This window comes from Hyaena hyaena, unplaced genomic scaffold (assembly GCF_003009895.1).
Source record: "Hyaena hyaena isolate Hyena2069 unplaced genomic scaffold, ASM300989v1 scaffold_21, whole genome shotgun sequence".
NCBI lineage: Eukaryota > Metazoa > Chordata > Mammalia > Carnivora > Hyaenidae > Hyaena > Hyaena hyaena.
In genome coordinates, this window is record NW_024080653.1 from 2,357,020 (window position 1) to 2,378,923 (window position 21,904).

General features: G+C 62.2%; 1 protein-coding gene across 9 annotated transcripts in view; it reads left to right on the forward strand.

The window, feature by feature from the left end:
• SEPTIN9 (septin 9) overlaps positions 1–21,904 on the forward strand; it is a 152,122-nt gene that overhangs the window by 112,421 nt on the left and 17,797 nt on the right. The window contains exon 1 of one of the 9 annotated variants that reach the window (XM_039226605.1): positions 5,987–6,064. The exons of 5 other annotated variants lie outside the window; for them this stretch is intronic. The gene's annotated coding sequence lies outside the window, so the exon portion shown is untranslated. Of the gene's footprint in view, positions 1–5,986; positions 6,065–6,262; positions 6,442–6,727; positions 6,829–17,006; positions 17,013–21,904 lie in introns of those variants that run through there. 3 more of the 9 variants (XM_039226607.1, XM_039226609.1, XM_039226606.1) reach the window with 3 other exon arrangements.

The window sequence follows — 21,904 nt, forward strand, 5'->3', positions numbered from 1 at the left end:
ATTTCCTGGAAAACAAATGACTTTTTGGAAAGATAAACGGCCCCTTAGGAGGATAGATGGGAAGTCGATAGCTTTGTGAGAGTCTGTTTAGGTGTGGTGTGAAGACTTCTCATCTCGCGTGATGAAGTCCGTCTTCCCTGATTGCTCAGGGGAGGGGATGGATGGCCACCGAGTTCTTTTGCAAGTTCTGCCTTTAGACAGATAAAGCGATTTCGGGAGCTCACAGGTCCTTTTTCGTGTTCTTTGCCAAGTCCCAGGCAGGCGGTGGGCCGTGTGGAGATAGCCTAGAAAAAGCCCGAGCCTGGACCCCTCCTCAGTCCGCAAGAACTGCACGGACCTTCGGGGTTAAAACCAAGTCTCTCTGGGCTGAAGGGTTGATTTTGTGCGGGGTTTGTTTGCTCCTAAGGCAGGATCAAACCTCTAGAGGACAGATGCTTCCCTGGACGGTTGAAGGAGCTGTTGACTCTCGGCGCCGCACTCATCCGAGCGGGACTCTGGGGTACCTTCTGCCCCAAATGCCATCAGGATCTCGCCAGATCGTAGCTGTGCGCTCATACATCTCTATCGGCCCTAAACGCGGAAGTGCTGGGGTGGGGCCCAGCTCCCCCTTTAGAAAGGTGATGTGCTGAGAACCTGATTCCAGAAGCCAAACCCGTATCCTGTCCTTCCACGCCCCGGAGCCCCGGTCCCCCCCAAGCTCTGCACCAAGTACCTTTCGGCTCAGAGTCCTACCATTTTAGCTGCTGGGCTTTTTTGTTCAGGCCCTTGTTTCAATGAAGGGGGAGGAGGTTCCCCAGCGCACACCTAAAGGCGACCTGGAGCGCCCCCACCTGGCGGCCCTCCCTCCTGACGCCCCAGAAACTGCTCAGTAGACACCTTGGTTTTCTGCTGCTGTTTGTAGGGTCTCAGAGTTGTGGTGCTGGGCGTCCGGGATTCCGGCTTTGGATCAGCCCTGGGGCACGCAGTCAGGAGCGAGGGGGGGTGGGGGGTGGGAGTGTGCCCGCAGCTTCTGTAACCCCCCCCCCCCCCAGGGGCCATCACACCGGGATTAACGGGAGCCGGACTTGGCTGCAGACGAGCCCAATTTTCTAAAGTTAAGATACCGTCACATTGTTTTTAAGATACACTGTTGACGCGGTGGCTTTTCAAGGAGAGAAAGAAATGTGTGTTAACATGTCCTTGAGGGGCAGAGGCAGCCCGACAGTGGAGGAGGGAGGCAGACCTGCCAGAAAGGAGGAAGTGGGGCCCTTCCTGCCCTGCCTCCCCAGACACGCCCCAGGAGGGGGTGAGTAAGTGCTCCAGATCAGGACCGAAGGGTGGTCCCGTCTGAAGGAGGCCATCTGGAGGACTCCCTGGAGGCGGTGGCTTTTAACAGGGAGCAGAGGGGTGGATTTTAGGTGGGGTTTGGGAGACTGCAGGGCCTGGACCGGGGTGGGGAGGGTATAGGCTCATTAGAAAACAGCGTGTGTAAGAGGTGGCTGAGCCGGGAAGACGGTCCCTGGGGTGACTCTGGGGACAGAGGAGACGCTGTTCTCCTCTCTGTCCAGGAGGCTGAGATGAGGGGAGAGGAGACCCCGGTGTGCGGCTGTGCTGTGGAAACCCCTGCCTTGGGGGGGGAGGAGGGGGCCCGTTAATGCCTGTCACGTGCTGCCCCAGGCCAGATGGGCGGAGCTGGGTGTGGGCCCTGAGACTTCTGTCAAGAGGTGGGTTTTACTGCTGAGGTGGGCAGAGCCAGGGTTGGAAAGCAGAAGCCGCAGCGCAGGCCTGTGTGGGGAGAAGGTCCACGGACCCAAGGGGGAGCTTGTTTTTGACTGGGGACAGCCTGACCGTTTTCCCCTGTCACGTTGCAAAGGCACCGGAAGAAAGACGTCCGCCTAAGTGTGACAGCCACCAGCCCGCAGCGCTCCCCGCAGCAAGAGAGCCTTTGCAGGCCCTTCCTCGCAGGTGTGCCTGCGCCCGCACCCTGGGGCCACTGGGAACCCCTACCCCAGGGACAGCAGGGCTTGTGGCGGCTCCCCTCCCCCCAGGGGAGTGCGGCTGCACCTGCCGGCTGCCCCCATCAGCGCAGCCCCTGCCCAGCTGGGCGGGAGCCCAGCGACCGGCTGGCAGAGGGGGACAGGGGAGGAGACTTTTTCTTGGCGTGTGATGGAAGCATCGGCTGCTTCCCACGGGGGGTTGCCCAGGGCGGGTTGGAAAAGGGGTTGTTGGGGGCTCTGAGGCTCAGCAGGAGGGAGGGGGGCCCGGGCCCTGGGGTGTGTACGTGCATGCGCAAGTGTGCATGGCAGAGGGAGAGGGAGGGTGCCGTGTGACCACTCCCTTCCCTTGCCTGCTGCTGCTGCGAGCCAGATGGGGGTCTCGGGCGTCACGTGGGCGTCGCAGCACCGCTGGGTGGGCGCACCTCAGACTGTGCTCTACTCCCAGGTGGCCCGTTTGGAAGCGGGAGCCTGTGCCAGCTGTCCCCCTGTGGCTTTCAGAATGACCCGTGCCTCCACCTCCCCTTTCTGTTGGGGGTCCCCCAGGGAGGGCGGTGGGTGGTGTTCGCAGAGGTGGAAATGGCCTGGGGCATCCTTGTCAGTGGGACCCCCCCCACCCCGGGCATGTGTCGGTCAAGCTCAGAGTTGGGAAAACTGACTTAGTTCCCCCTCGTCGGGGCCGGGCGGGGGGCGGGGGGGGCTCTTCCTGCTTCCTGACCTGGAGCAAGTTTCCTTCCAGCTCTGAGTGTCTGTTTTCTTCACCTGTGGGAGGAGGCCCCACCTTACAGTGGTCCTGCAGGCTGTGTGAGTGTCCTGGGGCCGCACAGAAACCTGCCTCCCTGCAGCTGTGGAGGCCACAGGGCCTGAGTCAGGGATGGGTGGGGCTGGCTTCTGCCGGTGGGGGGGGGAGGCGCCGCCCCAGGGGCCTCCTCCAGCTTCTGGTGGCTTCTGGAGGCGGCTGTGATCAGCCCCGTCCCTGCCCCGGTCCCCATCCTCAGAGCCGCCCCTCCTCTGCAGTTCTCGATCTTCCCACAGGACACCTGAGATGACATTGGGCCCCCTCTCCTGCCGCAGCAGGTGACCCTTCCAGGCTCCGGGCGGGGGCTTGGCTCAGTCCCCCACGGAGCCCTCACTCTGCCTCCAGATAGGAAACACACAACAGACTAGCTCAAGAGAAGAAAGGGTGTGTTAAGCCCTTTTTGTTTCCTTTAAATACTTTTTTATGGTATTGAACACACAGAACGGGAGCTTTACCGTAAGACTTAGCACATTCAGTGTGGTGCAGCATCGCCATGCTGTAGTTCCAGAACATTCTCATCACCTCCAGAGGAAACCCCATGTCCATCAAGCAGGCAGTTCCCACCACCCCCCCTCCACCCCTCCACCCCCAGCTTGGCAACCTCAATCTGCTTTCTGTCTTTATAGATTCTTTTCTCATCAGTGTAGCCGTATGTGACTTTGAAGTCAGTAAACAAGGCAGGATGAGCCTTGATTGGAGGGACATGGAATGACGGCAGGGCGCGGAGCCCCGGGCTCAGCAAGGGCACGGTTTACGGTAGTTCAGCGGGGCCACACGCTCCTCTCCCTTTCTCCTTTCTCAGGGGCCCCGTCTGGGCTCCCCCCCATTCCCCTCTCTCTTTGCAAATGGCCCCAGTACATCGCAGAAGGGGGACACTGTGATAGAGGGATCAGTGGCCTCAGCGCTATCTTATAGTAGCCACTGCCGTGGGTCCCGTCAGGCTGTGCCCCGTAGCACCCCCAAATGTAGCCGCACCCCCGCTGTTGAAAATGAGGTGCGGGGCTAATGTCCAGGGGTCTGGTGTAACCAGGGTGAAATCGAGAATGTCATTGAGAGGGGATGTCCTGCCACGGCAGCCACTGACCACTTGAAACGTGGCTGGTCCAAATCGGGGGATCCCGTAAGTGTACAGTGCACACTGGACTTTCGAGACTTTAGTACGGAAAGAAGAAAGAAGTAAAACATCTAAAAATTTTTACGTTGACATGTTGAGTTGATAATATTTTGGCTCCATTAAGTAAAATATATTAAATGTCACCTGTTTCTTTTTACACTTAAAAAAAAATTTTTTTAAAGGATCTTTTTTTTTAAATTTTTTTTAATGTTTTATTTATTTCTAGGAGAGAGAGAGAGAGAGACAGCGTGAGCAGGGGAGGGTCAGAGAGAGAGGGAGTCACCGACTCTGAAACAGGCTGCAGGCTCTGAGCTGGCAGTCAGCACAGAGCCCGACGCGGGGCTCGAACCCACAAACCGCGAGATCATGACCTAAGCGAAAGTCGGACGCTCAACCGACTAAGCCACCCAGGCGCCCCTAAAAAATTTTTTTTTATGTTTTATTTATTTCTGAGAGAGAGAGACAGAGACAGAGAGACAGAGAGACAGCATGAACAGGGAAGGGACAGAGAGAGAGGGAGACACAGAATCCGAAACAGGCTCCAGGCTCTGAGCCGTCAGCACAGAGCCCGACACGGGGCTCAAACTCATGAACCTTGAGATCATGACCTGAGCCGAAGTCGGACGCTCAACCGACTGAGCCACCCAGGCGCCCCTCTTCTTACATTTTTAAGCCAGGCCACTGGAGATTGAAAATCACAGGCACGGGGTGCTTCTTGGTGACGCGCTTCTGTCTTCCGCTGGGGGGTTGGGCTGCCAGCCGGGCAGGCTTCAGGCCGGTCCTCCAGTCCAGGGGCTCCTCCTGTGCTCGGAGGCCCCCACTGGGTGGGCGGTGAGTGCCGGAGGCCCCCACTGGGTGGGCGGTGAGTGCCGAGGAAGGCACCCAGGCCGTCTCTGGGCCAGGGGTGAGGAGGGGGTAGGGCAGGGGGCAGCCTAGGAGAGCCCGAGTTCTGCCCGGGACGGGGTGGTGGCCCTGGGGGACAAAGCTAGGTCAGGGCAGAGAAGGGGAGTCCTGAGAGGGAAGCCCTCTGCCCCCAGGACAGGTGTGGGGTGGAGGTGGCCTCTCCAAGGCTCCAGGTGAACCTTGACACCTGTGACTGGAGCCCCCTCCTGGCGTCCTTTGCCCACGGTTCTTGGGGCTGTCCTTCGCTGTCCTTCGGGACCCCAGTGACGGGCCCGGCAGGGTGGGCAGGGGGCAGCGGGAGGGGCTGGCCCTCCCCACCCCCCCTCCTAGAAAACCCCCTTCTTGGAGGAAAGAGGAGCGTCACTCTTCCCGGTTCTGGACGTCATGTCCCGCGCTAGTTCTTGTGACTGCAGTTGATGGTGCCCGTTTTACAGGTGGGGGGGGTCAGACCCCACAGGGTTGGGTCACGAGCCAGAGCAAAGGGGGCCCGGTCCCTGTGTCTGCCTCCGCGGTCCGCATCTCAGATCCGCCGCCCCGCAGTGGTGGGAACGAGATCTCGGGACATGCAGTCCCTCCCCTGGACGCTCCCCGTCTTTGGCCAGGTGCCCGGAGGCCGTGGCGGTCTGCATGGGGGTGGGGCGGGGAGGACAGCCACCCCCCGGAAGGCTTCGTGGTTCGGGGGCCGCGGCCATCAGGGGTGGGCAGTGGTTGGGTTGGTGCTGCTGGGGAGAGCTGGCCTCTGAGGAGCCCCAGGTGGACCGGCTGGATGGGTTCAGTTTGCCAGTGTGGCCAGGGGGGTGGGTGCCTGGGGGCCTCGTCCACCAGCCACGTGGGGGGACAGACGTGGGAACGGGTAAGGAGGGCCGGCCTTGGGAGAGGGGGCTGGGCCAGCGGCCCTCAGACGGCCTTCCCAGGTGTCCCCCAGGGCTCCTTTGCACTTGAACTACTCACTCCTTGTCCCCCTGCAAATCCCCCCAAACCAGCGGGAGCCCTCTTTTAGAGGGGAGGAGGGCTGGGTCGGCCCCTCCTGTGCCTGGGAGTGACTCACTCAGGGGTCAGAGGTCATGGCACGGGGTGGGTCTAGCAGATCCCAGCGTCCAGGCCCAGCCCCAAACTGGGTGGTTCCCAAGCTCCTCCCTCTGGGGACCACCTAACCCATCCCCCCTGAGGGTCCCAGCCCCACACCAGGGTCTGCGGGGGAGGGTGACTCATTGCGGGGTCCTGAGGGCTGTGGAAGCAGCAGCCTGAGTTTAGGAGAAGAAGAAGGAGCTCAGGGTGAGCTGGCCCCACCCAGCCCGGCCCCAGTTCCCCTTCTGGAGGCTTCTCCCTTGGGGCTGTCGCCACCACAGCACACTTAGGTTCTTGACCGCTTTCCTGGGGGGGGGGGGGGTCCTGCAGACCTGGGAGCGCCCGTCCAAAGCTTGGGTGCGTTTTCTGAGCTGGCAGAGGTCGGGACCCATTTGGGGCGCTCACCTGCCCAAGGGCAAGTGCTGGGTGGGGCAGCAGAGAGAGAGGGCACCCCTGGGCAGCGTCACATTCCAGGCACCACCCAGCACCCCATCCCGCCTCACCCGGGCAGGACCGTCGGGGAGAGGGGGACCTGTGGCTCTGCAGGCGCCCTGACTTCCACCCAGGGCTCACTGGACGTCCAGGTGAGCCTCCTTCCCTCTCCTTCCTGGAGCTCTTTCCTGGGGACTCTGTCACTTTCACTTCGGGCATGACTCTGAGGCCGGCTCAAGGGCTCGGCTGCTTGGCGTTTCTTACGCACACAATGCACCCTGCACACCCCGCTCAGTTTCAGGCCCACAGCTGGGCACCCCTTCTCTCCTCTGGCCCCCCCTGGCCCCCACTCTGCTCCCCTCGCCCTGCCCCCGAGCCTCTGTGCTCAGGCGGTCCCTCCTACCTCTGCCCGCGCTCTGGGAGGCTCCTTGTTCCGTGGCCACAAAGCCCCTTTGATCCTCTGCTCGGCTCTGAGCCATGTGACCCGGTGGGCGGGCCGCGCTCTCCGGCAGCCAGCGCAGCCCGACTCAGCTGCAGGGGTGAGTCCTCCGCTCCCTTTGTTCCTCGCGGCCTCGCACCGGTGGCGGGGGGCCCTCAGGTGGTGTGGCCGCCCGGCGGCCCTCCGACGGCCCGGTGGTGGAGCCGACCGCCGTGCCTCCTCGCGGGTCTGCGTCCCCCACCCCTGGTGCCCCCCCATCCCCGCCCCCAGCCCGCGGGACGGCTCTGGGTCCCCGGGAGAGGGGTGGCGGAGAGGGGCGGCGGCGGGTGCTCGGTCTCCACGCGGGGCCCAGATTTTCGGCCGCGGAGCAGAAGAAAAGGGCTTTGTGCGGCCACAGCGATCTCTTTGTAAATATTTGGCCGGCTGAGCTGAGTGGTCAAGTTCTTCCGCGGTGGGGAGTTTCTCGCAGCCGGTGGCCCATTCGCGAGGGGGCTTCCCTGACTTCCAGGAGGCCCGGGAGGCACTTGGATTGGTCACCGCTGCCTCTTAAAATCGTTCTGCACAGATCGTCAGCCGTTGGGGCGGGCGGCTCGGAGCCTGGGCGGGAGGTTAGCTGCGGCGGACCCCAGAAATGCGAGTGTCCCGTCTGGCATCGAGTGCGGAGGGGACCCTGCCACGCTGTCTCCGGGCTCCTGGGGGGTGTCTGGGAGGTGGCGCCTGGTTCCTGGAGCACCCCCAGGAGCCGATGGGACGGCCCGCCACTCCCTGTCAAGGAGCAGGGCTGGGGGGGCCGTGGAGGTGAGGAAGGGGCCCCTTGGGGGCGTGCCTTCCAAAGAGCTTTCCAGCCGAGACCATGGGGAAACCCCCAGACTCAAATCCCACGGCCAGCTGGACGGCCCACTGGGCACCAGCGCTGGGAGGCCTGGGGTGCTTCAGAGTCCGTGCCCTCTGCTTCCCAGGCTTCACCCCACTTGTCCCCCGGGGGGTCGACTCAGCCCATCCTGGTCCCCCTCCGTTTCCTCTCAGCCAGGAAATCTGCCTCTTTGGTCAGAGGTTCGGAGGAGCATCTCTGCTCACCAAAGAGAAGTTTGGAATTCCTTTCTCGGAGAAAAATGTGCAGCCCAGGCAGTGGGCTTCTGGCTGCAGGGATAGCAGCCTGGTAGGAATTTGCTGTGGACCCGGCATGAGAAATCCTGTTAGGAAGCGGCGGAGAAAAAGCCCCCCCCCCCCCATTCCCTTATGGTCCCTTATAATCGCGCGTGGGTTTCCTACCTCCTTCATCGGCACTTGGCCTCCGTGGGTGTTAACACAAATGTCATTTCTCTCCCGGCCGGCTCCCCGTGGCAACCCAGGGGGCTCCTTTTCAGGAAATAGGAAGCAGAATGAGTTTGTTTAACCATTGGGGGCTGGAGGGCCAGGGACCTCATTGGAGGGGTGGGATTCTTGCTTCTGTCCCTTGGGGTCTCCTTTGGGCTAAATGAGACTGCAGACAGAGGCCTCTTCTGTGGCCGACCCCTGCCAGGCATCCCCACTGAGGGCCCCCCCACCCCCGGTTCTTTCCGCGTTGGGGGACCTGCGTCACTGCTGTGTCTTCTAGCCCGTGTCTGTATTTCCGCCGGGCTGCTCCGTGTGGCTGGCACCGGGTCAGGAGTGGTGGCCAGTTCGGATGGTGGGTGGGGAGGCCCTACTCGGTGTGGGGGCCTGGGCCCTCTGAGACATGAGGAGGGGTCAGCCACAAGGCCCCCCGCCCCCCCAGCCAAGCCAAAGACGGCCCAGGCTAGGGCCCCTGGGTCATTCCCTCCCTGAGTGCCTGGTCTGCTGCCCCAGGCCTCAGGGACAGGGTTCACGGGGGCTTAAGGGGGCTTAGGGCAACGGGAGTCTCTGGGCTGACTTACCTCCCACCACCCCCTCCCCTCTTCCCCAGCCACATACCCTCCCCACTTCCTGTTGTTCTCGGCCTGAGCTGTTCTTGTCAGATAGGATGAGCCACATTCCCTAGGGGCATTCACAGAAGCGAAGACCCCCATCCTTAAGAAAGCACTCCCACCAGCCTCCAGCCTGGCTTCGCTTCCTGTGCTGTCAAAGGTTGAGGAAGCCATTGACTGGCCCAGCTTCCGGTCTCCGGCGCCCCCCCCCCCCCCCCCCCCCCCCGCACATTTAAATCTCAGGCCGGCTTTCCCCAGCCACCCAAGGGTTCTGGGCTCCCCCCCTGCTCTCCTTGGCCAAGTGCACAGGAGGGATGGCTTTATTTCAGGGCTGATGATCTCGGAGCTCACCGCTGCCGGCTTCCCTGCAGCCGGGCTCCGGGGGAAGATGCTTCCAGCAGAAATCCCAGCCCTTGGCCAAGACTCCGCTCCCAGACTTGGGCCTTCCAGCGGCAAGCTTTGATTTGTTTACGGAGCGCCTGGTTCCTTGGACAGGTGGGGACCTGTTCTCAGGCCCAGGGGAGCCTTATGAGGCCTTCCCGGGAATGCTCCCGGGGCAGCCTGAGAAGCCAGGGGAGGCCCACGGCTAATTACAGGCCCTCCAGCCTGCGCGCCGTGGCTCATCCCTGGGCTGGGGTGGGTGAGTGGGGTCCAGATGCCCCCTCCTCTTTTCCTCTGTTGTCACCGCAGGGAAGGTCCGGGCCGCCCTGCCCTGGAGTTCCAAGTTCTGACAGTGCGGGCCCCCAGCTGTCCCTCGCCTCGCCCTCTGGGCCAGCTGTCCCCACCTTGAGAGCAGGGTGAGAGCTCAGCCCTCGGAAGCTGGCTTCCCGGAGGAGGGCCTGGGCCTTCGTTTGGGGGCTGCAGCTTCATGCCAAGGGTCTGAAAGGTGAAGGGGGACCGGTCAGCCCACTCCCCTCTTCCTGGCTGTTCCAACCGAAATGTGATTTTTAAACATTTGGGTTTAGCTGGATCGTGGCAGGAGCACCCCCAGATTTCTCGTGCCTCTCCTGAAGCTGGTGGGGGGCCACCCTCCGCGAGGTGTTGGGTCCTGAGCACCCAAGGCGACACTTGGAGCCCTGGCTCCAGGTTGGGGTTGAGTCGCCGGTAGTGACCCCCCCCCCCGGGGCTCCCTCCCTAGCACCTGGCTTGCAGCCCCCGCTTCCGGGACCTGTGTCCCCAGAGGCCTGTTAGCCCCTGCCCTGCCCTGCGAGTGCCAGGCACCGAGTGCCCAGGCATCCGGACAATCACCGGAGTGTCCTTGCCGGTGTCCCCAGCGGAATGTGCACAGACCTCCCTCCTGCCTCCCAGATACTGATCTCTTACCTCATCTCCCAGGCCAGGTTCTAGGTGCCTGTCACCAGGCCTTTGTGACGTTGGGGCTGTAGATAAGATTTTCCTAGCCCAGAGCAGGACAGCGAATTCTCCCTCCTGCGTGGAGGACCCACCCCCACCAGCCGGGACGTTTGTGTCCTGCTTGCCTTTCCCTAGACCGTGGACTTGTGTAGAGATTGCAGTTTATTGATCTCTGTCTCCGGGGCCCTGGACGTCCCAGGAGCTCACATCTGAATGGATGCACGTTCAGCACGGTGTGTCCGCGGCTTTTCACCTTCCGTCCGGGGCCTCTGTGGCTTCTGTACCGCCAGCCGCAGGGCGCCTTACGAGGGCAGCGCGTTGTCCTACTGCCCTGCTCTCCTTGGAGCCATTCTTTGGGATCGGGACACGTTCTCCCGGCACAGGGGACTGGACCAGATGACCCCGGCCCGGCTCTGTGCCCTGGTTCTGGGGAAGCTCGTTGCCGGGTGTCGGTTGTGGGCTCCAAAGACCAATGATGGGGGGACGGGCCCCCCCCCCAGGTCGGAGGGCGCTGCTGGTTTGCAGACCACACGCTCAGCTGATGCAGCGCTGCTCCCGTTGTTCCCGAGGCTTTGCTGCCTGTGTGCCAGGCCCGGGCCCTCCGATGGGCACTGTCCTGCTGACCACGGTTGACTCCGGGCTGGTGTCCGGAGCCCTCTGCCTTCCTCCTGGGGCATGTATGGAGGTGAGGAGGCTGCCCCATTCCCTATGTGACAGGTGGAAACTGAGGCAGAGCCATGAAGTAAGTCATCCCCGAAGTGTTTTAGGTTGGTGAGAAAGTTTCTCTCTAGGGAATACATAAGGTCGCGTATCAGGAATAAGTTTATTTATGACAGATTAAATGAGGTTTTTAAAAACTTATTTTTGAGAGAGAGAAACAGAGCATGAGCAGGGGAGGGGCAGAGAGAGAGGGAGACAGAGTCCTAAGCAGGCTCCAGGCTCTGAGCTGTCAGCACAGAGCCCGACACGGGGTTCGAACTCATGAACCGTGAGATCATGACCCGAGCCGAAGTCGGACACTCAACCGACAGAGCCACCCAGGCACCTGCAGAATAAATGAGTGTTAAGCGGATTCCTTGAGCCACCGCACCCCAGGGCAGGTCTGGCCTACATCACTCCACGTGCCCTCCTCACAGCCCTCCCCAGAGCCCACCTCACCAGCCGAGGGGCAGCTTCATGCCTCCTCCTCTGTGCTGCTGAATAATGCCCAGCGAGCATTGTTCTAGCACCTTCCATCTGGTCTTCCCGCACGCCCAGAATGTTCAAGTTCAGGGCAGAAGCCTGTTCTGCCCTCCTCTGGTGTCTTCCTCCCCGTCTCGGAGGCAGGTGTCTGGGTGAAGGCTTGGGAAGCAAGTTGCTGGCCCTGCGGTTTCAGTGCCTTGCCCGCTGACGCACATTGGCAGCAGTGGATCTGGGACCCCCTTCCCGAGTGTCCCCGACTCAGGTTTAGAGTGAGCCCCTCCCACTCCCCTCTTAGGGCCCTGTGAGCTGAGGGCCCTTGAAGGCAGGACGTGGGGGCCCTTCTGATCCAAGAGAACGCAGCGCCCGGTGAGGCTCCCAGTGAGGGTGGCCGTGACGCCAGGTGGGAGCCAGGGAGTTGGGGGATGGTGGGGAGCCAGGTTTGGGTCCGGCGGGAGCTCCTGTAGAAAGCAAGGGGAGAGGAGGGCCGGGGTGGGGTGGCTGGAAGACCCCGGCCACCAGCACCACCTCTGCCCACTTGGCATTGGCCGGCTACCTAAGGACCGGGTCAGGCTTTCCTGAGGCTCCTGACCGGCTACCCCCCGACCTGCTTGCTCGCTGGGAGAGCTGCTCGCCACCCCGAATACGGGAGGGGACAGACACTACTAGGAGGCAGTTTCACACGTGGGGCCTGGTGCCCGCCGTGCACCTGTCGATGACCCTGTGGCCTTGCCCACGTGCATCGTCCCCTCTGAGCCGCAGTCCAGGGTCCAGAGGGTATGAGAGCTGGTACCACGTCATCAGGTCGGCGTGGAGGCAAAACACACACTGAGTGACACAGAGCCTGGACCGGGAGGCACTGAGTGCGTGCCCCTTGCCTGCCGTCTTCTGGGTTCTGACCTTGGGGCAGCCCTGGGCTGAGCAGGGTAGGGGAACCCATGAGGCAGGCCTTCCAGAGCCTTCCATTCCAGTTAGGTGACCAGCTTGTCAGTTAAGCGTCTGACTCTTGATTTTGGCTCAGGTCATGAGATTGCGCCCCACGTCGGGCTCTGCGCTGACAGTGCGGAGCCTGCTTGGGATTCTCCTTCTCCCCCTCTCCCTACCCCTCCCCCATTAAGGTGCCCCAGGAAGTGGGGGCCTGTGGGCGGTCCCAGGAAGCGGCTCCGTCACAGATGGAACTCAGCAAAGGCTTCTGGGCCAGGGAGTGTAGAGATGTTCCTTCTGGAATTTCACAGGGGACACAGAGGAGAGCAGCTCAGGGGAGGCGGGGGAGCAGGACCACAGGGGGAAGTTTGGGGAGCTCTTGGGGTGGAGCCTGGGGTAGGGGTGGGGCTTGTGGTGGGCATGGGGGCAGAGGAGGGGCTGGGGGGGCGGGGCGCCCTCCTGTCCAGATGGAGGAGGCAGCCTCCCCAGCGGCAGGCGCCCTCAGCGCACCCTCCACACAGCACCCTCAGCGGATGCCTGGTTCCTACCTCCTGCTCCTCCGGCACAGAGTTCCTCCCCTGACTTTGGCCATCCTTCTAAAGGTCTTGGCTGCCTCCCCGCCTCCCCCCGGGCTTCCAGCGGAACCGGAGCACCTGGTCCGTCTCTCTGAGGCCCCCTGGGGCCTTGTCTGTGTGCCAACAGCCACCTCTGTCTTCATTACTTCCTTATACATTCGCCCAGCTCAACAGGAAGGTGCAGAGATCCTGGGCCTGAAACCCAGGCCTGGTCTGCTCGCGTCTCCTGGGGCGCATCTGGGGTGGGGCGCATGGCCGGCCCGTCCGCACCTGTCCGCTGCTGGTTCTCAGGTCGTGGAGGGGGGGGGGACATGCGAGTCAGGGATGGGAGGCTGGTTCTCTGAGGCCCCCCTGTGTTTGTGGGGAGGTTTGGGGTGAAGACAGCCCCTCTGCGTGTGCTGCCCTCCCCGGGGGCTCCTCCCCATGGGGCTCTCCAGGGACAGCTGGGGAGCGAAGAGCGGACAAACTCCATGGGAGACTCAAGTGCTAAAGTTATAATTAAACCTCGAGCACCCAGAGACCCCTCCCAGTGTCTGGGGCCTCTGCCGCCCCGTGAAAGTGGGGCTTCCGTGAATTCTTTCTGTGGCCTGTTTTCACAGAGGCTCCTCCAGCAGCATCCTTAGAGTTGGGATGGGGGCGGGGGGGAAGCTCCTGGGTGGCCCCGGATTCCCGGCAGCTCCCCTCCCCCACCCCCCGCCCCCCACCGGCAGGGGCAGGTGCCTGCTCCTGAGATCATTTCCACTGGGCCTGCGCCGAAGACTGAGCACCTGGCCCGTGCATGTGCATGCATGCGTGTGTGCACGTGCAGGGGGGCCTGGGGCCTGCTGCTGCCTCACACAGTTCCGGTACGTGTAAGGGGTCGCAGGTGTCCCCACATCCGCGAGGGGAGTGCTGAGCGTCCCTTCTGCCCAGAGGCCCTCTCTGGTTGCTCACTGGCTGCGTTTGTGCCCCCCCCCTTCGGGTTGAGGTTTGGGGTTCCTTCTGTATTAATGGTGAGTCCTAATGGGCACCGGCGGGGTGTCAGGAGCAGGGAGGGCAAGGAGGAAGTCACAGGGCCCAGGACACAGTCCCCACTCTTGTTTATCGGGGAGCAGGCCACCTCTTATATTGTTAGTCGTTTTACTGAGATCTGCTTCACACGCCGTACAATTCAGCCATCTAAAGTGTATGTACCATTCAGCGGTTTTTAGTGCATTCCAAACGTTACCCAGTCACCACCACAATTCCAGAACATTCTCACCGTCAGAAGAGACCCTGTTCCCATTAAGAGCCCCCTGCCCCCAGCACCGCGAAGCTGCGCTGTGCCTCATCCATTTGCTGGCCTTGGGTGGAGCCAGAGAACAGGTGGCCTTGAGCGCCTGGCTTGTTTCACGTACTCTGTCTTCCTCCTGGCCCGCAGGGCAGCAGGCGGCCGCGCTTCGGGCCTTTTCATGGCTGAATGGTGTTCCGCGTGGAGGTCACCTCCTGCGCTGCAGACCTGTTCATCAGCCCCCGGGCGTCGGGCTGTGACTGTTGGGAACATGTAGCGGTGAATGTTGGTGCCTGTGTCCTGGGGCGGACTTGGGTGTTCGTATCTCCCAGGAATTGCCGGGTCTTGTGATCTTGGTTCGCCAGCACCACCGGGTGGGGGTGTGCCCTGGTCCCACGCTGGCGGTGGGGGTGGGGGTGGGGGTGGGAGTGGGGGGAGGGGGAGGGTCGCTGTGCGCATCTTCCCATCTTGCACTTTCCCCCGTGACCTGTCTTGAATCTGTGTCTGGGCAATTCGCCAGGGGCCCTTTTGTTTCCTTTTGCCTTGGGGGGGGGGCAGCTCAGTGGGACGCGGTGAATGGGCTTGTGGCTGGGGTTGGGGGTGGGGCCGGGGCCGCAGAGAAGCCATTTGGGTCTGCAGCTGAGCCTTGGCCCTGACTTCTGGTTTCCGTCACCCGCACAGGGCCCAAAACTAAGGAAGGTTTGCGTGTGTCTTCTCTCTCTCTCTCTCTCTCTCTCCCTCCCTCCCTCCCTCTCTGTCTCTGCTGCAGCAGTGAGCTCCTGCCGTGTGAGAGAGGAAGTGGGTGGAGGGAGTGGCTGGGTTTCTATGACCCCCCTGCTCCCTCCCTCTCCCCCCCCCCAGGAAGCCAAGGGAAAGGAGGACTGGGGTGTGGGAGAGAAGGCACTCCCCCTTCCCCCACCAGCCCTGGCCCTGGGGAGACCTTTCCTTCCTGAGAGGGTGGAAGCGTGGGGGACTGGCGTGGGGGGGGGGCTGTCTCTGGGTTCCAGGGAGGGGCGAGGGTGGCGAGATCTTCTGCTGTGGAGCGTCATGGAGAAGTTAAGTGAAACAGACCCCTTCAGTCCATTGTCACTGAAACCACCACGTGAGCGCAGAAAGCCACAGCCCTTTGCCCGCCTGCACCAGGGCCTGCCCCCCCCCCCCGCCCTCCCCGAAGCCTGGATCGAGTGCCCGGGGAAGGGCCCACTTGGCAGGGCCTGGGGAGCCAGCGGTCAGGCCGAGGCCAGGCTCCCCTCCTCCTCGCCCGGCCGGCCCGCAGCTGGAGGGGCCTCAGCTCTGCACCAGTTCACAAGCAGAAATTACCATATGAATGTGGCTCCTTCCCGGAGCTGCTGCGGGGCGGGGACCCGGGAGGGGACAGGCTCCCACCCCTGGGGTCTCCTCAGCCGGCCTCGACCTCACCGAGGACACGACAGGGACTTTCCCATCCGCCCTGCAGGTACCCCTGGGGGTGTGGAGGGTGCGGGAAGCGGGGGTGGGGTGGGACCCCACAGACTGGCGGTTAAACTTCCTAGTTTAACTTTCCTCCGTCGTAACCTGTGTAAGAACACGTTACTGTAGATCTTGTTGTTTTGGTCTCATTGCAAGAGTCGTGGCTCGTTCTGCCGGAAGTGTGGGCTCTGAGGAAGCAGGGAGCCCAGGGTCGCATGTGATGAAGCAAGTGTGAGCACTTTGTAGTCTGTAAAGTGCCGGGCCCAGCTGGCCCTGGGGGACAGCGTGCTCGATGGCCCCTTGTGCCTGACACCCTGGCCGAGCCCCTGGGCACCGGGACTGAGGACGTTTCCGGACTGGATGTGTCTGAGTTTAATACATTCTCTTTCCCTGTTGTTGTAAACAGTCTTCGGTCCCGGCTGCAGGCAGGTCACGTGTAACTGCTGGACCACAGATGAGGGGCAGCAGGAAAAGTCACCCTCGGGCTATGAAACTAACTGGCTGACCCTAGTTCCCGGGAAGGCATGTCTTCCGTCTTCCGGAGCTGTCCGGGGACCGGCAGCCTGGTCCCTCCACGTAGGGGACCCGCTTGTCGCTGTTGCACTGGCCACGCCACCTGCGGGGGGGCGGGGCAGGGGGCATGGGAGATGGCTTGGGGCAGTGCCCGGGGTGGCCCGAGCCCCTGCCCACCGGCCTGCCCGCCCCAGGCCCAGTCTCCACCTGCCTCTCCTTCTCGGTGGACACCCTTCCTCCCCATTTCCTGAGCAAAATTTCCTGAATGGACAGGAGCTGTCCCCGGAAGTCCGTCCATCCTTCCTCTTTGGTGCTTTGTGGCTCCAGAGGACGGCGGGGACTGGAGGTGGTGAACACTCTCCTCCCATCCTGCCACACCCCGAGGGCCGTGGGGGAGCCCGTGGGAGAGGATGTGGGCCAGCGCTTTGGGGTCCGGGGCCCCAGAGGCGCCACCCAGCTTGGCCAGGGAGCACTGGCCTGCCCCTTACAGTGTCCTGGGAAGAGGGGAGGAAGGAAGGGCAGTGAGTTGCCCATTCATTCATTCACTCACTTCATTCATTCAACAACCTGGGGGAACGAGTTGGGGGGTTCCCTCCAGGAGCAGAGCAGGAGGGAACCTCTGTGAGGAGCCTCGTTTGCAGAGCTGGTAGGAACCGGGTAGACAGTCCATTCACCCCAGCTGGACAGCTGGCCACGGGCTTGTGTTTTATGAACAGCTGCTTAGAGCGCTGACCCGGCACTTCTGTTCTGTGTGCTTCGTAAGTTATCTTGTTTGGTTCTCCTGGTGCTCGTGGGAGGCAAGTGGTGGTGTTATTCCAATTCACACCGAAGAAAATGGAGGCCCAGAGAAGTTAAGTTCCTTGCTGTGGGCCACACGGCGAGGGTGAAGAGTGGAGGGCAGTCGTGGGGATGGCTTGTGGGGTCCGTGGGGTCGGGGTAAGGCCACCCCCTGCAGGGATGTTGGGTTAGAATTGGTGGGACAGATGGTTGGGTTCGGGTGTTGGAAAGGGAAGGACCCAAGGCCAAGGCCGGCCCCCAGATTCAGAGCTGTGATAACTGGATGCACAGAGATGCCATTTACTCAAATGGAGGGGTGTGGGCGGGGGGAGCCTGGAGGGTCAGAGTTCAGTTCGGGGCACGTTCTGTCTGTTCTAGACTTCACTGGGGCGGGGGCCACAGATGCCCAATTCTGAGCTGAGGGCCTGGCGCAAGCCGGGGTCCGGGGCATCTCTGCTGAGCTGGGACGGACTCAGAGGAATGGTCAGTTGGCCCTGGTGTGTGAACCGTGCAGAGGTTGGCATTTAATGCTCAGGCTGGGCAGAGTCGCCTGGAGACAGTGTGCAGCCAGGGGCCAGGACTTACAGGTGGAAGAGAAGAGAGAGCGAGCAGAGAGGCTGAGCCCCAGTAGCCTCAGACAGAGGGCGCCCAGCAGAGGCCAGTGCGGCCAAGGGAAGAGAGCATTGCAGGAAGGGAAAGGCTGGGGTGCTCAGGGCTCATTCCCTGCAACTCAGGGTGAGGGGTGACCCCCCCACTCTGGCGTGCACTGAGAAGCGCACCCCAGCTTCATGCTGCAGTGTGAACAGGAAATGGGTCGTGCCTGCTTCTCTCTGGTCTGTGACCCAGCCCTGGGTTCAGGGGTGTCTGCACCCTTCCCATGGCCAGCGTCCCCTGCCCCCCAGGTGTCCCCTGCCCCCCAGGTAGCGTGTCGGGGTGGTGGAAGCGTCCGTCCCAAGGGGTGACTGCGCAGCCGTCCACGCCCACGGCTTTGGCCCGGGGAGGGCCTGGGGTAGAGGGGCGGGTGTGTTTCTGAGACTCATCGAACTGGTGGGCAACCCGTCCCGTGTTCCCTTAGTGACTTCGGATGTGTCCTCAACGTTCATGGGGCCTTTCTCGGGCTTTTCCCCGGGATGAGTGGCTCCTGCAGGAGAGCAGGGGCTGAGGCTGCGGGGGACGGGGGGCCGTGGAATCTTTGGGACACGTGGGATCTAAGGAGCCCTGCCGGCGGGGGGCACAGGCCCTTGCTAAACCCCAGGCCCTGAGCCCACTGCTCCCAGAGCCTCTGCTCTCCTGAGCAGGAAGGACCCAGAGGTGGGAGAGAAAAGGACTCCAGCTCTGTCAACGCCCCTCAACCCAGAGTGAGAGCTTCAAATGGACTGGGGACAGGATCCAAGATGGTCCAGGGCCGCTGACCCCCGCCCCCCCACCTCCCGAGGTGTGAGATGTCCGCCTCCTGCCTCAGGGGTCAGGCCTCGCTTCTGGCCCAGGAACGGGGCCCTCCCTGCGTGTCCCCCTCCCACGCTCTGCCTCCCGCAGCACCCTGGCACCGGGGCGCCTTGGGTAGCGCCCCCCGCCCCACCCCGCGCCTGACTGCAACCGCATAGACGGGAATTGCTTCATAACTTTGGGGGCGTATTTTTGAGATCTCCTTCTGCTTGGCCCCTGGCGGGAGGGGGGGCGCTGTCCTATCACACCGGAGAGCCCTGTTTGCACAGCTGACTTCATCAGCTGGGGCAGGGGGGACCCCAGGTGCCCCCCAGCCTCCGTCCATCTTACCCACAGCTCTGGTGAGGATCTGCTGACAGTCCTGCTGATAGAAGGGATGGGGGAGGGGAGGCCTCCCCCCCTCCTTAGGGGGACATCCCTGATAAGAGGAAATTCCACTCTGTGACAAATGGCCAGTTTCCACCCATCCACGGGGCGGGGGTGGGGGGTGGGGGGAGCATCTTTTCTTTCTCCTTTAAACTTGGCAAATATTTGCCAAGAACTAACGGAATCTCTGTGGTCGGCTGGCCCCTTCAGACCCGGTGGGCGGGCTGGCCCAGAGCTGGATTCTGGGTTTGCTTTGGGGCGGGGACCGTCATGCTGGAAGGTTCTCTGGGGCGGGAGGAGGCTCTTGGGGCGGGGGTGGGGGGAGGACAGTCCCTGATCCTGCGAGGCCAGTGGGTAGTGGAAATGGAAAGAAAAAATAAATCCTTGATGCAGGGAGTCGGAGGGCTCACCCTTGGCCCTGGCTGGGTGTCCCTTCTGCAGAGGCTGCTTTTTAGGAAGTGGACCAGCCTTGCATGTCAGAGCCTGCTCTGAGCAAAGACCCGGGTCTCCATAGGGCCACCCAGCCCAGCTGAGAGCTCACTGGAGGAGGCGGCGGCGGGCTGCAAATAAAGAACAGAAGAGGGCCTCTTCCGGGGGGGGGGGGGGGGCGGGGGGGGGGGGGGGGGGGGTGGCGTGGCGAGGGAGGTGGCCGCTGTCCAAATCTGACTGCGCCGACTTGGGCCAATTGAAACCGTGTTGGCAGGAACGGAGAGCTTCTTGAGATTCCTTCCAGCACAATGGAGGAGAGGCTTGCTCGAACGCACTTGGCGGGAGGAGAGCCGAGGAGCCTTGGCGGACTGTAAGAGTGGGGGAACCCCCCTCCCCGCCTCCGGGGCGCCTGGCGCCCCTGAATGAATGAATGAATGAGCTGGATTGGGATGGCGTTCTCACTGCTGCGTCCCCTCCCGGGCCTGCAAAGGGGGCACGGGGTCCTGGGAGATCTTTATTCATGCGCACCCCCCCCCCCCCGGCCTCCTCACACAGAAGCCATACAACTGGAGTTCTGGTCTCCTTGGAAAAGGAAGGAGGTCCGAGGGGCAGAAAAATGCAGCCTTTTGCTTTTGCAAATCCCTCCTTTCTCTGGAGGCTCCAGCCTCTGTGCTCCACTTCTGAGCAGAGTTTCAGGCCAGAGGGCAAAGTCTCAGATTTCTGGCAGCCCCGGTTCCCCACCAGACTGGGACGGGGACGCTTCCTGCCTCGGACAAAGTGTGAAGTGTAATTCGATTTGGAATTACTTATCGAATTAGATGAGGCATGTGCGCTTTTAAGATTCAGTCCATCACCCCCACCCGCGCGAATTTGCAAAATTTGGTCATTTATATGCAGTGTTTCCATCTTTAGAAGGGAACAGGAAGTTCCCCTGCAACATTTATGGGGAATTTGTCGCCCGCGGTAGGCCAAACGGGGGTGGGGTGGGGTGGGGCAAGTAGGAAGGAGCGGAGTGAATGGGAAAGAGTCCTGTTTCCAAATCCCTGCAAGAGTGACCTGATGTCCTGTCCTGAATGACACTGCTTGTTCTTGCCGGTCCTTCTCGCTGCAGCTCAGGGAGAGAGACCCCCTGGCCAGCAAATGTTTGTTGAATGAATCTCTTTTGTGGTCCTGGTCCCCTAGGACTCCGGGATCTTTTTCCACGATTATTGCTGATAGTCATTTCTTTAACATCTTGTGTCAGGGCCGTCTTGCAGCCTCTGAATGTGTGTGTGTCCAGTCACCCAGCCCCACTGACTTCCCATTCTCTTCTCTTCACCTGGGTCCCCCAAGTTGGCCAAAAACTGCATCCCCCTCCCCTGTCACCAGAAGTCATCTGGGAGACCCCTGTGAATTTCGTCAGCTGCACCTGGGGCAGCCTCTGGGCGCTGATGAGAATGGGCATTTTGGTATCCGCTCAGATGGATTGATCTGGGAGCTTTGACAGGGCAGCGGGTATGCCGGGCCCCTGGGGGTCGGTGCTCTGCTGTACCAGGGTTTTCCTACATCAGTGCCCCTGCCCTGGAGGCCCCTGGAATCTGGGACCCGACACCGGTCCCCGAAGCTTGCAGCAGAGCTCGGCCAACCAGGCCTTTGAGTGACTTTGCTCCCAGGTTGTGGAGATTAAAATCCTAATTCTCCTTGGGGCGCCTGGGGGACCCAGTCGGTTAAGTGTCTGACTTGGCTCAGGTCATGATCTCGCGGTTCTTGGGTTCGAGCCCCACGTTGGGCTCTGTGCTGACAGCTTGGAGCCTGGAGCTGCTTCCGATTCTGTGTCTCCCTCTCTCTCTGCTCCTCCCCTGCTCACACTGTCTCTCTCTCTCAAAAATAAATTAAAAATAAAGTCCTAATGCCCCTTGATCGGCTCCGGGCCTCACTAAACAGGATCCCTCCCCACAGGGGTGGGCAGCTCCTGGGCAGGGAGGGGCCGGAGCCTCTGTCCTGCAGTAGGGACCGTGCGGCCCCTTCAGCTTCTCCGTGGAGCCGAAGGGCCTGGCCTGCGGGGCCACCTGCCTGCGTCCTGCCCTCCCCTCGCTCTGCATCGGCCAAAGTCACAAAAGCACCGCAGGCCTCAGCTTCCCCATCAGAGACCTGGGCGTAATGACCGCGTCGAGCTTACCAGGTCACTGTGCTGTGCACAGCACGTGAGTTCGTGCCCCCGCGGCGTTCCCAGCAGCACCTGGGGCTCCGCGAGCCTTGGCGTCACTCCTTCCTTTGTTCATTTGTTCATTCATTCATTCATTCAGCATCGAGCCATGGACCTGCCTCGTGCCAGGCGCTGCCCTCAACACAGCAGCACACGGCTGAGCGTGGTGGCTGAGGGCTCCCGCTTCGTGGCTGTCACGTCCGGGGACACGTGGGGAGAGAAAACCACACACAGCGTTACTCGGTCGCTGTGGAGGCTGCTCCAAGGTGGAGTGCAGGCCCCGCAGCAGAGCAGCGGGGACGCCGGTGTGGCTCCCAGGCCGGCGCCCGGGGCCAGGGGGAGGGGGACAGCCGGGAAGGAGCAGCTCTGGTCACTCGTCCCCCGGGCACTACCTGCATCGGGTCCCCGCCCACCTTCAAGAAACCTCTTTGTGGGCAACGGGCTGTCTGCGTCCTGGCCACGGGCTCGGGTGCCCTGCTGGCGTCTGCAGCTGTCTCCTCAGCCTGTGCCCAGGTCCCCGAGGGCGGACGCCGTGTGCCTGAGGATGTGAGCCGCCCGGAACCCTCCCCTGTGTGCGCTGTCACGCGGTGAATTTAGACCGACTTGTGGGACCGCCTGGGCTGGGCCGGGTGGGAGACAGGAGGCTTCACCGCAGGCACGATGGTGTCTGGCCGTGCAGTTTCCCGCAGGAGAGAAGCCTGGGGGCCTTGGGGCAGGGAGAGTCCCTGGGGCCCTGGGAACCCCGACGTCCGGCCCCCGAGTGGGTCTCCCTGAGTCTCCTTGTGACTCTCGTTCCCTTCGTCGGC